This window comes from Coturnix japonica, chromosome Z (assembly GCF_054131305.1).
Source record: "Coturnix japonica strain WE chromosome Z, WE-NBRP24, whole genome shotgun sequence".
Classification (NCBI taxonomy): domain Eukaryota; kingdom Metazoa; phylum Chordata; class Aves; order Galliformes; family Phasianidae; genus Coturnix; species Coturnix japonica.
The window spans coordinates 74,293,989-74,304,588 of NC_140702.1; positions in this window are offsets into that span (position 1 = coordinate 74,293,989).

The following is a 10,600-nucleotide window of genomic DNA, read 5'->3' on the forward strand; positions in this document are numbered from 1 at the left end:
GGGATCTCCACTCATTCCTAAGAGATTCTCCACTCATTCTTATGGGGCTCTCCACTCATTCTTACGGGGCTCTCCACTCATTCCTATGGGCATCTCTACTCATTCCTATGGGGATCTCCACTCGTTCCTATGGGATTCTCCACTCATTCCTACGGAGTTCTCCTGTCACAGTTCAGGGCACTGCAGGTGGGAGAGAAACACGTGTCTGACTCCTGCATTCAGTGCTGTAAACATGTCAGGGTGCAGCAATCTTTCATTACTTTGGAATGAAATAAAGGCGTGATCTCCAATGTCGTGCTTTAGTCATTCAGTTAGCGCTTCCAATTTCATTCGATTCATAAACAATGAATTATCATATGATATAATTTTACATAATTCTGCTTCCAGTGTAGGAGGCAGAGGAAAAAAAAAAAAGAAAGCTGTATGCAGATATTCAATCAGAAGACTTGTTTTCAACCTGAGAGCTCCCAGCAATTCCTCATGTTAGCAGAGATTTTCCTCCAGATGAAGAACTCCTGATAACGAGCTGTGAGGCTGCGTGCTTAAAACAATTATCCACCAGAAATCCCCAGCCCCTGCCTCAACAATCCAGCACAGCTAACGCCAGCAGAAAGGAGGTCGCTTGAATGAGTTCTCATTAGAAAATACCCTTTTGTTGAAACTGACAGTTTATGGGAACGCCCCGGTTAAAAAAAAAACAACAACCAAACAAATAAATAAATAAAATAAAAATCAGTCGATAAATTCTGGAAAAGATTCAGAAATGGTGGAAGATTAACATCACGGTTGGTTTTGAGGTTGTGTTTTGTTTGCAGTATTTACAATAATGCATAGATGGCCAAGTGCTTCATTTCCATAGGGTCATTTTCAAACTGAAGCATTTTGGAGTCTGCTTTGTGTGAATGTTTCATTGTTCCATGAAGCAAAGTGTTGGAAAGGAGGAATCTCTCTAAAGGCAGAAGTTTGGAGTTCAGGATGCTCCTAATTGTGATGTGGCCATGTTGCTTACCTCTTGCCATTGTGCTGCACGCCTTGGATCAATGCTATGAAGCCAAGCACGGGGTGGGCCACCACTGTGTGGCTCTTGGACCCCATTCTCTGGGCACTGTTGAAAGAATGAATAGAATTGTCTTGCTGGTATAAAAGAAATCAATTTAAAAAGCCAATCATTTAGCACGATCAATTTACCTGGGGTGGTAAAACTGGCTCCCAGTAAGATCAGAGTGGTTCTCAACAAGCTGAGGAGCTCGGATTAACAGTGGAGACCAATGGAGCAGTCCCAGCATTTCCCAAGGAAGCTCGTGAGGGCTGAACTTGGAGCTCGAGGTGTGTAATTAATGAACAAGGTGCTAACATCCCTCAAAACAAACAAACAAAAACAATGCGTGCATCTGCCCAAACGATGTGCTTTGTGAGAAAACGTAATTTGTGCTTAATTATTATCTAACCTGTGAAGAATCGTCCTGAGGAAGTCCTACCTGCTGCATCTTTTAACTTCTTTCCTGAAGACAAACTTCTTGTTTCTACTTAGTGTTTCACATTTTGTACGGTAACACCAACAGGAGAATCCTTAGCAAAACCCACTACTTACTGCTTTTGCCTTCAAGGCTATCTCATAATTATGCACTTAACTAATCAACTCTCCAGAACTTCCAGATGAAACGGATAGAAGCTTTGTGAGGGATTTTCCTGTATATGTCCATTATAGAGCAGCAGCTGTAAGTGTAGGATCACAGAACGGCGCAGGGTGGAAGGGATCTTAAAGATCATTAATTTCCCACACCCAGCTCATGAGACCCCACACAGAATAGCAGGGCTATCGAGGAGCTGATGTGGTTTTAAACTGCAACAAAGGGCTGCAGACTGGCCGTGGTGGCTGGATGCTGTAGAGCACCTCATCTACAGACAACCTGCTCGTGTGCCAATGGAACATCCCAACACTCAATGGCTCCTTCAGCTTCTTTTCCTTTCTCCAGCTGCACCGAGTGCCTGAGAGGCAAACCTGTATGTAGATGCCTGCAGACGTTTCCCAAATCCTCTTGAAATACCTTTCATTCTAAAACATCATCTAATTTCCCGGGATCTCCTCTATCATCAGCTGCTGAATTTGTTGGTGCTCATAAAGACAGTATTGTCAAATCTACTAAATGCTCAAATTAAAACTAATTTCTGCCAGAAATGTTTCTGATTTCTTTTGTTATTAAATCTGCTGGGCCTAATTTTCCATTCAGTTACACTGGTATCGAGATAACAGAGCTGAGTACAGGAGATGGGAAATATTCAGAATGATGAAGATTGGAAAACACCTCAAGGATCATCAAATCCAGCTGCCAACCCATCCCCATGTTTCCTGCTGGCCATGCTCCCGAGTGCCACATCTCCCCATTTCTGAGCAGGAACAGTTCGGGGCTTCCCTCTGCATTGCACAGTCCCAGGATTTCCTGTGTCACTTTTCGACTCACTGTAGATATTCCTGTGGCAAGTTTTGCAAGAGTTCAGAATAGAACCTGGTTTGCATTAAGGCTGCTGTCACGCTTATTGCTGACCTATATTGTGTGTTATGAAGGCTGTTGTTTTCTTGCATAGCTTTGCTTTGGATGAGCAGGAGCCGTGTTGGTTTAACTCCAGCAAAGCAGCCATGTGCAGCTAATGCTATATTATTAACACTAGGTGAAACTTCCAACTTTCAGAGTTGTGACAAAAGAGAAAAGGCAACAACAATTGCTTGGTGGCTTTTTCTAACCTTTGAAACATGTATTTTACTCACCAAGACCACTGACTCTCCTCCCCGTGTTCTCAGGCAATGTAACAGAGAGATAATAAGCATGCCATTCACTGGGGAAAATGCCTTTTTCTTTTTCTTTTTCTTTTTCTTTTTCTTTTTCTTTTTCTTTTTCTTTTTCTTTTTCTTTTTCTTTTTCTTTTTCTTTTTCTTTTTCTTTTTCTTTTTCTTTTTCTTTTTCTTTTCATTTTTCTTTTTCTTTTTCTTTTCATTTTTCCTTTTCTTTTTCTTTTTCTTTTCATTTTTCCTTTTCTTTTTCTTTTTCTTTTTCTTTTTCTTTTTCTTTTTCTTTTTCTTTTTCTTTTTCTTTTTCTTTTTCTTTTTCTTTTTCTTTTTCTTTTTCTTTTTCTTTTTCTTTTTCTTTTTCTTTTTCTTTTTCTTTTTCTTTTTCTTTTTCTTTTTCTTTTTCTTTCTTTTTCTTTTTCTTTTTCCCAAAGCAAACTTTCATGAAACATTAATTTATTCATTCTCATTTTTGAGCTTCTGCTATTTCTTTTTTCTTGATTTACATCTCCATAAATCCAAAGCTCCACATGGAGACACGAGTATCACTAAGCCCAGCTGTGGGGTGTGGATTGGGCACAGCACTGCCTGTCCTCCAGATCCCCCAAGAAGGGAACCAAGAAGTGAAAAGGGATCTGTGAGGAAAAACAAAAAGGTTGGTTTGGGAAAAGCACGCTTTACAACAGAAAAATGGGAATTTTAATGAGAGTATTTCTCTGTAATCAGAAGAGAGATGCTTAAATGAAAGATCACAGTTTGAACTATTATTATACCTCTTCTCTTGTTTGAGCCACAGGGCTCGGCAGCACTTCTAGTTGCATCTCTCCCCACAGTGGGTTCACTGTGCAGTGCAATGGGGCTGACCTGGGGGCAGGAGCACCTGCTGCAGTGAAACGCTTTTGGCTTTTCAGGTGAACTGGGTTTCAAAGGGATACTTGGAAGAGGAAAGCTCTGACCCTTGTGAGGCGAGGAAAGCTGAGCAGATGAACAAGGAGGGACCAGAGAGGGGAAAAATAATGGTGCGGACACATATGTGGAATACTTTCTAAAGTGCTTTAACCTGAGGAATGTTTTTTTCCTGGAGGGAATGGTGCTAAATCAAAGAAAAATGGGGATTTGTAATTGTGGAATTCATTTGTGGGCTATATTGAGAGCTGGAAAGATGTATCTGGAAATCTAAAAAGTGTGTTTTATCAGTTCATTTTTCTGAGGAGTCAGACCTTGCTTGCACCTGTAAGTAATCTGCTTTACAATCCCTGTGAAACCCATTGCATTCATGGCTTTATTTTGCTGTGCATTTATCTGTGCACAGAAAAGCTGAAATACATTCAACTTTCCAAATAATTAGATTGAGATGAGCTCTTAGGATGGATTTTCTAGCATCCAGGCAGTGCTAGGTCAGCTTACAAATCACCTGGGTTTGAATTCTTGTCCTTCCCAAACATGGGTCCATGGGAACTCGTAGGGGCTGGAGTGGCTCCTTGACCTGATGGCCATTCCTTGGCCTGATGGACCTTCCTGGGCCTGATGACCACTCCCCACCTTCAGCCATTCCTTTGGCTGATGGCAGTTCCTTGACCTTGACCTTGGCCATTCCTTGGCCTGATGTCCCTCTCCTGACATGATGGCCATTCCTTTACCTGATGACCATTCTTCCTCCTTGGCCATTCTTTGGCCATACCAACGATCCCACACTGGTGGCCTCTGGGACAGAAACAAATGTTGGCCTCAGGGAAAAGTCCACTTGTGGCAGCAGAGATCTCTTGGAGCGCATTTCCATTGGCCTCACACCATGAGAGACCAAGTCCTGCCACGTTGCTGTCTCCATAATTAACGAAATTAACCAACAATGTGCAATGCTGTGTTTGCTCTTCAGCAGCCTGGTGTATTGGTCATGGCGATTCTGAGCTCTGTACTGCTCCATCATTTCACACTTCTTCAGTAATAATGCTCTTCCTCCTTTCTTTCTTAATATAGAAACACTCCTTTTCAAGTTCATCTTTCTTATGTGTGTGTGCATGTGCACATGCACGTGTTTTGGATCTGCTGTATGCACATCACACAGGCACGTGTTGCTCAGGAATGCATTTCATCTCCCCAGGAATGTTCATTCCTTTCCCTCCAAGGAGCCCTACTGGCACTGGTTCTGGCTGTGGCAGCAGCCAGCTCGAGCCCCAAAGAGCCCAAGGAGTGAGACAACCCCAATGCCCTCCAGAATGGAAAGAAATGGAGACGTCATTGTAAGTTCACGCATCATTCTTTGAAAGTAAGCCTGCTTATTTTGCACAAGAACAGCACAATTACTCCCTACCTCAGTTCTTTGCATCTCAGCGTACCAGGAGCTCTTAATAGACTTTGTAAGGTCTCAGGACATCTGAGTCCATCTGCACGGCACATGGCAGCCGGAGGTGGCCAGCAGCCCTGTGCCTTGTGGTACAGCCCAGGTTCTGGATGTAGGGTGAGGCAGAAGGGTAGGAAAAAATAATATATTTTTTTTACTTTTCCCACTGGATTGAATCATAAAAGAATCGTCAATAGTTATCAAAAATCGTCAATTAAAAAATAGTCTAGTAATTACTTCTAATAAACAAGTGAGAGCAGCTCTCTGAATAACACACAGGAAGCAAACTTTGAGGTGCCATGTTCTCCTGAATATCTGCTCATCACATTTTAATGCTGATGGAAAAGAAAAATGTTGACAGCATTTTTGTGAAGATCTACCCCTTTATAGCCATTGAAATTAAAGCTTTTATACACATATAAAGAAGCTCCAAAGGGAACAAATATATTTTTCCTACTGAAGCTTAAAATATATAAGAAATATGATTGCATAGCTCGATATTTCATATAAAACAATATGCTCAACCGTTTTAATTTTCTTGTACAGAATTGTTTTTTATGTGAATTCATACTGCATTATTTTCTGATTGCAACTAAATTAGCAGTATATGGATATAAATGATTTACATTACATTTATTGTACATAATCTAGGTAAATATTATGAACTAATTCATCAACCGTATCTCAGCTTTCATACAAATGATCTTTGGGGCATTCTGCTCTGTATACAAACTCTTACAGTTGAAGGATTATTTGGCTGTATTTGAAACTATTACAGCATTAATTTAATTCCATTTCTACAGAAGAATTAACATTACTTCCTGTTAAGAAATGCAAAAAGTGGGGAGTTGTTCCATAGTTGTGATAGTTGTGCCATGCCATGTCATGCTGTTCCATGCCGTGCTGTGCCATAGTGTGCTGTGCCGCCCTGTGCCATTCAAGGCTTTACTGTGCCATGCCATTTTGTCTTGCACTCTGTCATGCTGTGTCACACCATGTCATGCCGTGTTATGACTTGCTGCGTTGTGCCACGCTGTGCAATACTGTTGCATGCTGTGCTGAGCCATGCCATGCTGTGCCATGCTGTGCCATGCCATGCTGTGTCATGCTGTGCCATGCCATGCTGTGTCATGCTGTGCCATGCAATGCTGTGCCATGCCATGCCATGCTGTGCCATGCTGTGCCATGCTGTGCCATGCCATACTGTGCCATGCCATGCCATGCAGTGCCGTGCCATGCTGTGTCATGCTGTGCCATGCCATGCTGTGCCATGCCATGCCATGCTGTGCCGTGCCATGCTGTGTCATGCTGTGCCATGCCATGCTGTGCCATGCAATGCTGTGCCATGCCATGCTGTGTCATGCTGTGCCATGCCATGCTGTGCCATGCAATGCTGTGCCATGCCATGCTGTGCCATGCCATGCTGTGCCATGCCGTGCTGTGCCATGCCATGCTGTGTCATGCTGTGCCATGCAATGCTGTGCCATGCCATGCCATGCTGTGCCGTGCCATGCTGTGTCATGCTGTGCCATGCCATGCTGTGCCATGCCATGCCATGCTGTGCCGTGCCATGCTGTGTCATGCTGTGCCATGCCATGCTGTGCCATGCCATGCCATGCTGTGCCGTGCCATGCTGTGTCATGCTGTGCCATGCAATGCTGTGGCATGCTGTGCCATGCCATGCTGTGCCATGCTGTGCCATGCCATGCTGTGCCATGCCATGCTGTGCCATGCTGTGCCATGCCATGCTGTGCCATGCCATGCTGTGCCATGCCATGCCATGCTGTGCCATGCTGTGCCATGCTGTGCCATGCCATGCTGTGCCATGCCATGCTGTGCCATGCCATGCCATGCTGTGCCATGCCATGCTGTGCCATGCCATGCCATGCTGTGCCATGCCATGCTGTGCCATGCCATGCTGTGCCATGCCATGCCATGCTGTGCCATGCCATGCTGTGCCATGCAATGCCATGCTGTGCCATGCCATGCCATGCTGTGCCATGCCATGCTGTGTCATGCCGTGCCGTGCCATGCTGTGCCATGCCATACTGTGCCATGCCATGCTGTGGCATGCCATGCTGTGTCATGCTGTGCCATGCAATGCTGTGCCATGCCATGCTGTGCCATGCCATGCTGTGTCATGCTGTGTCCATGCCATGCTATGCCATGCTGTGCCATGCTGTGCCATGCCATGCTGTGCTATGCCATGCTGTGCCATGCCATGCTGTGTCATGCTGTGTCCATGCCATGCTGTGCCATGCTGTGCCATGCTGTGCCATGCTGTGCCATGCCATGCATAGCTGTGCTGCACTGTGAGATCTGAGAGGCTGTACTGTGCCATGCCATTCTGTGCTGCACTCTGTCATGCTATGTCACACCATGCCATGCCATACTAAGTCATGCTGTGCCATATGGTGCCACACTGTGATATGCCACACCATACTGTACTGTACCGTGCTGTGCTGTACCATACCATACTGTGCCATGCCATGCCGTGCTGTGCCATGCTGTGCTGTGTCACAGTGTGCCACTCCAAGCTTTTTTCTGCCATGCCATGCCATGCCATGCCATGCTGTGCTGTACCACGCTGTGTGGTGCTGCGCAGTGCCGTGCCGTGCTGTGTTGTGCAGCAGGGTGTAATAGATCCTGTGGGCCAGCTGCCCAGAGCGGCCGGGGAGTTGAGCTCAGGGCTGTCACTTCCATCACGAGGAAATTGGTCTTTTGGTGTAATTTTCCTCCAGTAATTAGTCTCTCTGTGATTTTTAGACTTCGTGTCATGTTGCGAGTGCAACATGTTCGACAGCATACCTGCCGGGGAAAATATCTTCCGTGATGGGTAAGGAAACATCATTTTTCATGAAAGCCATCAGAAAAATTGAACGTGAAACTTGTGAACAGTTGGGGGCAAGATGACTTTCAATGACAAGGACTCTCTGAGCCAGCTGCCAGGCAGCAAGGCTTACCCTGGGCTGTCTGGGGTTTCTGCCCCACAGCAGTGGAACTGTTTGCAATTAAATCACTAAATTTAAGTGTTGGATCCTAATAATGTAAGTAAAGCAGATAGATATGTTAGTGATTAAAAAAACCCACCACCACCACCAAAAAAAAAAAACAACAAAAAACCAAAAAACTAAAAACCCAGCCCTGATCTAAGCTAATTGTGATTCCAGTGAAAAAAATCAGAAGAAATAAACAAGAAGTGTAGAGATGTGGCAGATATGAGGCACTTGGGACCTGTTCAGTGGGCATGGTGAGGGTGGGCTGGGGTTGGACATGGTCCCCAACCTTAGTGCTCTCTTCCAACCTTAATGATTCTGTGATTCTATGATTTTAATGTCTGATTTGCACTTCGTCTCCATTGGTGGCCTGGGATCCCTGTGTCCGTGTATCCAGGTGACCTGATGTCCTGGTGTGCAAGTCTGATGTCCTGGCATGGCTGCCAGTCATAAATATTAATTAATATTAACTTACTTCCAGACCTGCTTACCTCAGGTTTCTGCACCACCTCCCCATGGGTGGGAGATGACCCCCAAAGCAGGAAAATGCTGCTATACTCCCAGCCCATGGGCTGGCACTGGAAACCCACTCCGTGCCCCAAGCTAGGGGGTGTCAGAAAGGAAGGTGAATGATGTGAACTGCTGCTTGTCTCCATTCCCACATTCTGTTCTGCAGTGCCACATAGGCCATGCAAAATTAATTAAAGCAGTGAGAAATCACAAATTCCTCCACACCGCACCCCAACAGCAGGTTCAGGGCAACAAGGGGACACAGGTGGGGCACAGAGTCATCATTGCTCCCTGCATCCTGGCAGGTGAAAGCTTCTTTCATGGAAGGAGTTGGGATTAGATCATTTAGGAGACCCTTGATTTAGCAAAAGTGAAAATACTGCAAGTGTTAAGGCTTGCAGAACACTATATCATATTTAAGAGCCACACATTTGTAGGAATAGTAACTAAATATGTTTTCTACCAGGAAGAAAAGTACAGGCTTAGGTGTTTTATGAATGGCAGCTGTGTTAGGAGTGATTCAATAAAATACATGTGCTGTAGGATTAACCCTGGCAGGTCTGAGCAGCAAGAACCTACTGGGTCAGTGACAACAAAGCACTGACCCCTTCTCTGCCTTAAATTGCACCTGTTTAGGGATAATTCTACAACACTGCTGAGAGATACTGGAGAGCACTGAGTAGTGATGGGGCTGGGAAGCAGGGACCCAGTGGCACCCAGTTCCCATGCATCAAGCCCCACCCAGTACCCATCCACCCATCCACCCATCCCCATTGATCCATCCCCATCCTGCACCCATTCATCAATTCCCATCCACCCATCCCCATCTATCTCTATCCATCCCCATCCATCCCTGTCCAACATTCCTTGTCTTTCCATCCCCATCCACTGACCCCCACCCAGCACCCATCCACCTCTCCCTGTCCATCCATCCCCCTCCATCCATCCCCCTCCATCCATCCCCATCCAAATCCCATCCGCCCTCATCCCTCCCCATCCACCTCACCCCATCCATCCATCCATCCCATCCATTCATCCCAACACATTCCCACCCACCCCTTTCCACCCACTCATCCCCACTCATCTCCCATCCACCCCTCCCTATCCCTCCCCCTCCATCCCTCCACATCCACCAACCCCTCCCATCCTGACATAGTACCATCCACCTGTGCCCAGGTGACAACATAGTTGGCATCAGCAGATATCACAGGAGCAGGGCCGCCCCAGCGCAGGCTGAGTCCCCTTCAGCCCTATCCCCTGGACACAGCGGGCGGGCTGCTGTCCCTATGGGAAATGCTACCTTCTTGTGGGAAATATCACCCCAAGTGGGAGGCATCTCCCCCACACTCCCATCTCCAAGCAACGGCGCGGTTGTGCCGCTCCCACTCTGCACCTCCCACCCTGTTCTCTCCCATTCAGCTCTGCTGCACACCCAACGGCCGGCTGCTATCTTTGGGTGCTGGAGGATGGTGATGAGCTGGCATGGAGAGCGCGGGTGGCCATGGGCCCTGAGGAGTGCCAGAATGCCGCCATCCACCCCAGGGCCTAACCCTTCACCAAGCCCCAAAAGATGGGATTTTTCTTTTTTTATTTTCTTTTCTTCTCTTTTCTTTCTTTTCTTTCTTTCTTTTTTTTTTTTTTTCTTTTTTTTTTTTTTCCCCCATCAGAACTTCAAGCTGATCAAAGAAAGAAACACTTTTAATGAAACATATGCAAGATACTTAGAAGGAGAAGATTCACAATGCATCTGCTGTGGGACCAGACGGCTTATCAGAAGTGTGAAGTAGGAGGAGAAAAATGGCTGGTGTACGATGCCAGAGAGATTACAGAGATATTAAGCAGAAGGAATGCCGACACGTGGAGCTGGCGGGGCCGAGCTGTGTGCACTCACTGCCTGCTGCACGCTTACTGACCACACTGCGGTGTGGGGAGAGCTGGGGGACACTGCAGTTTGTTTGCATTGTCCTT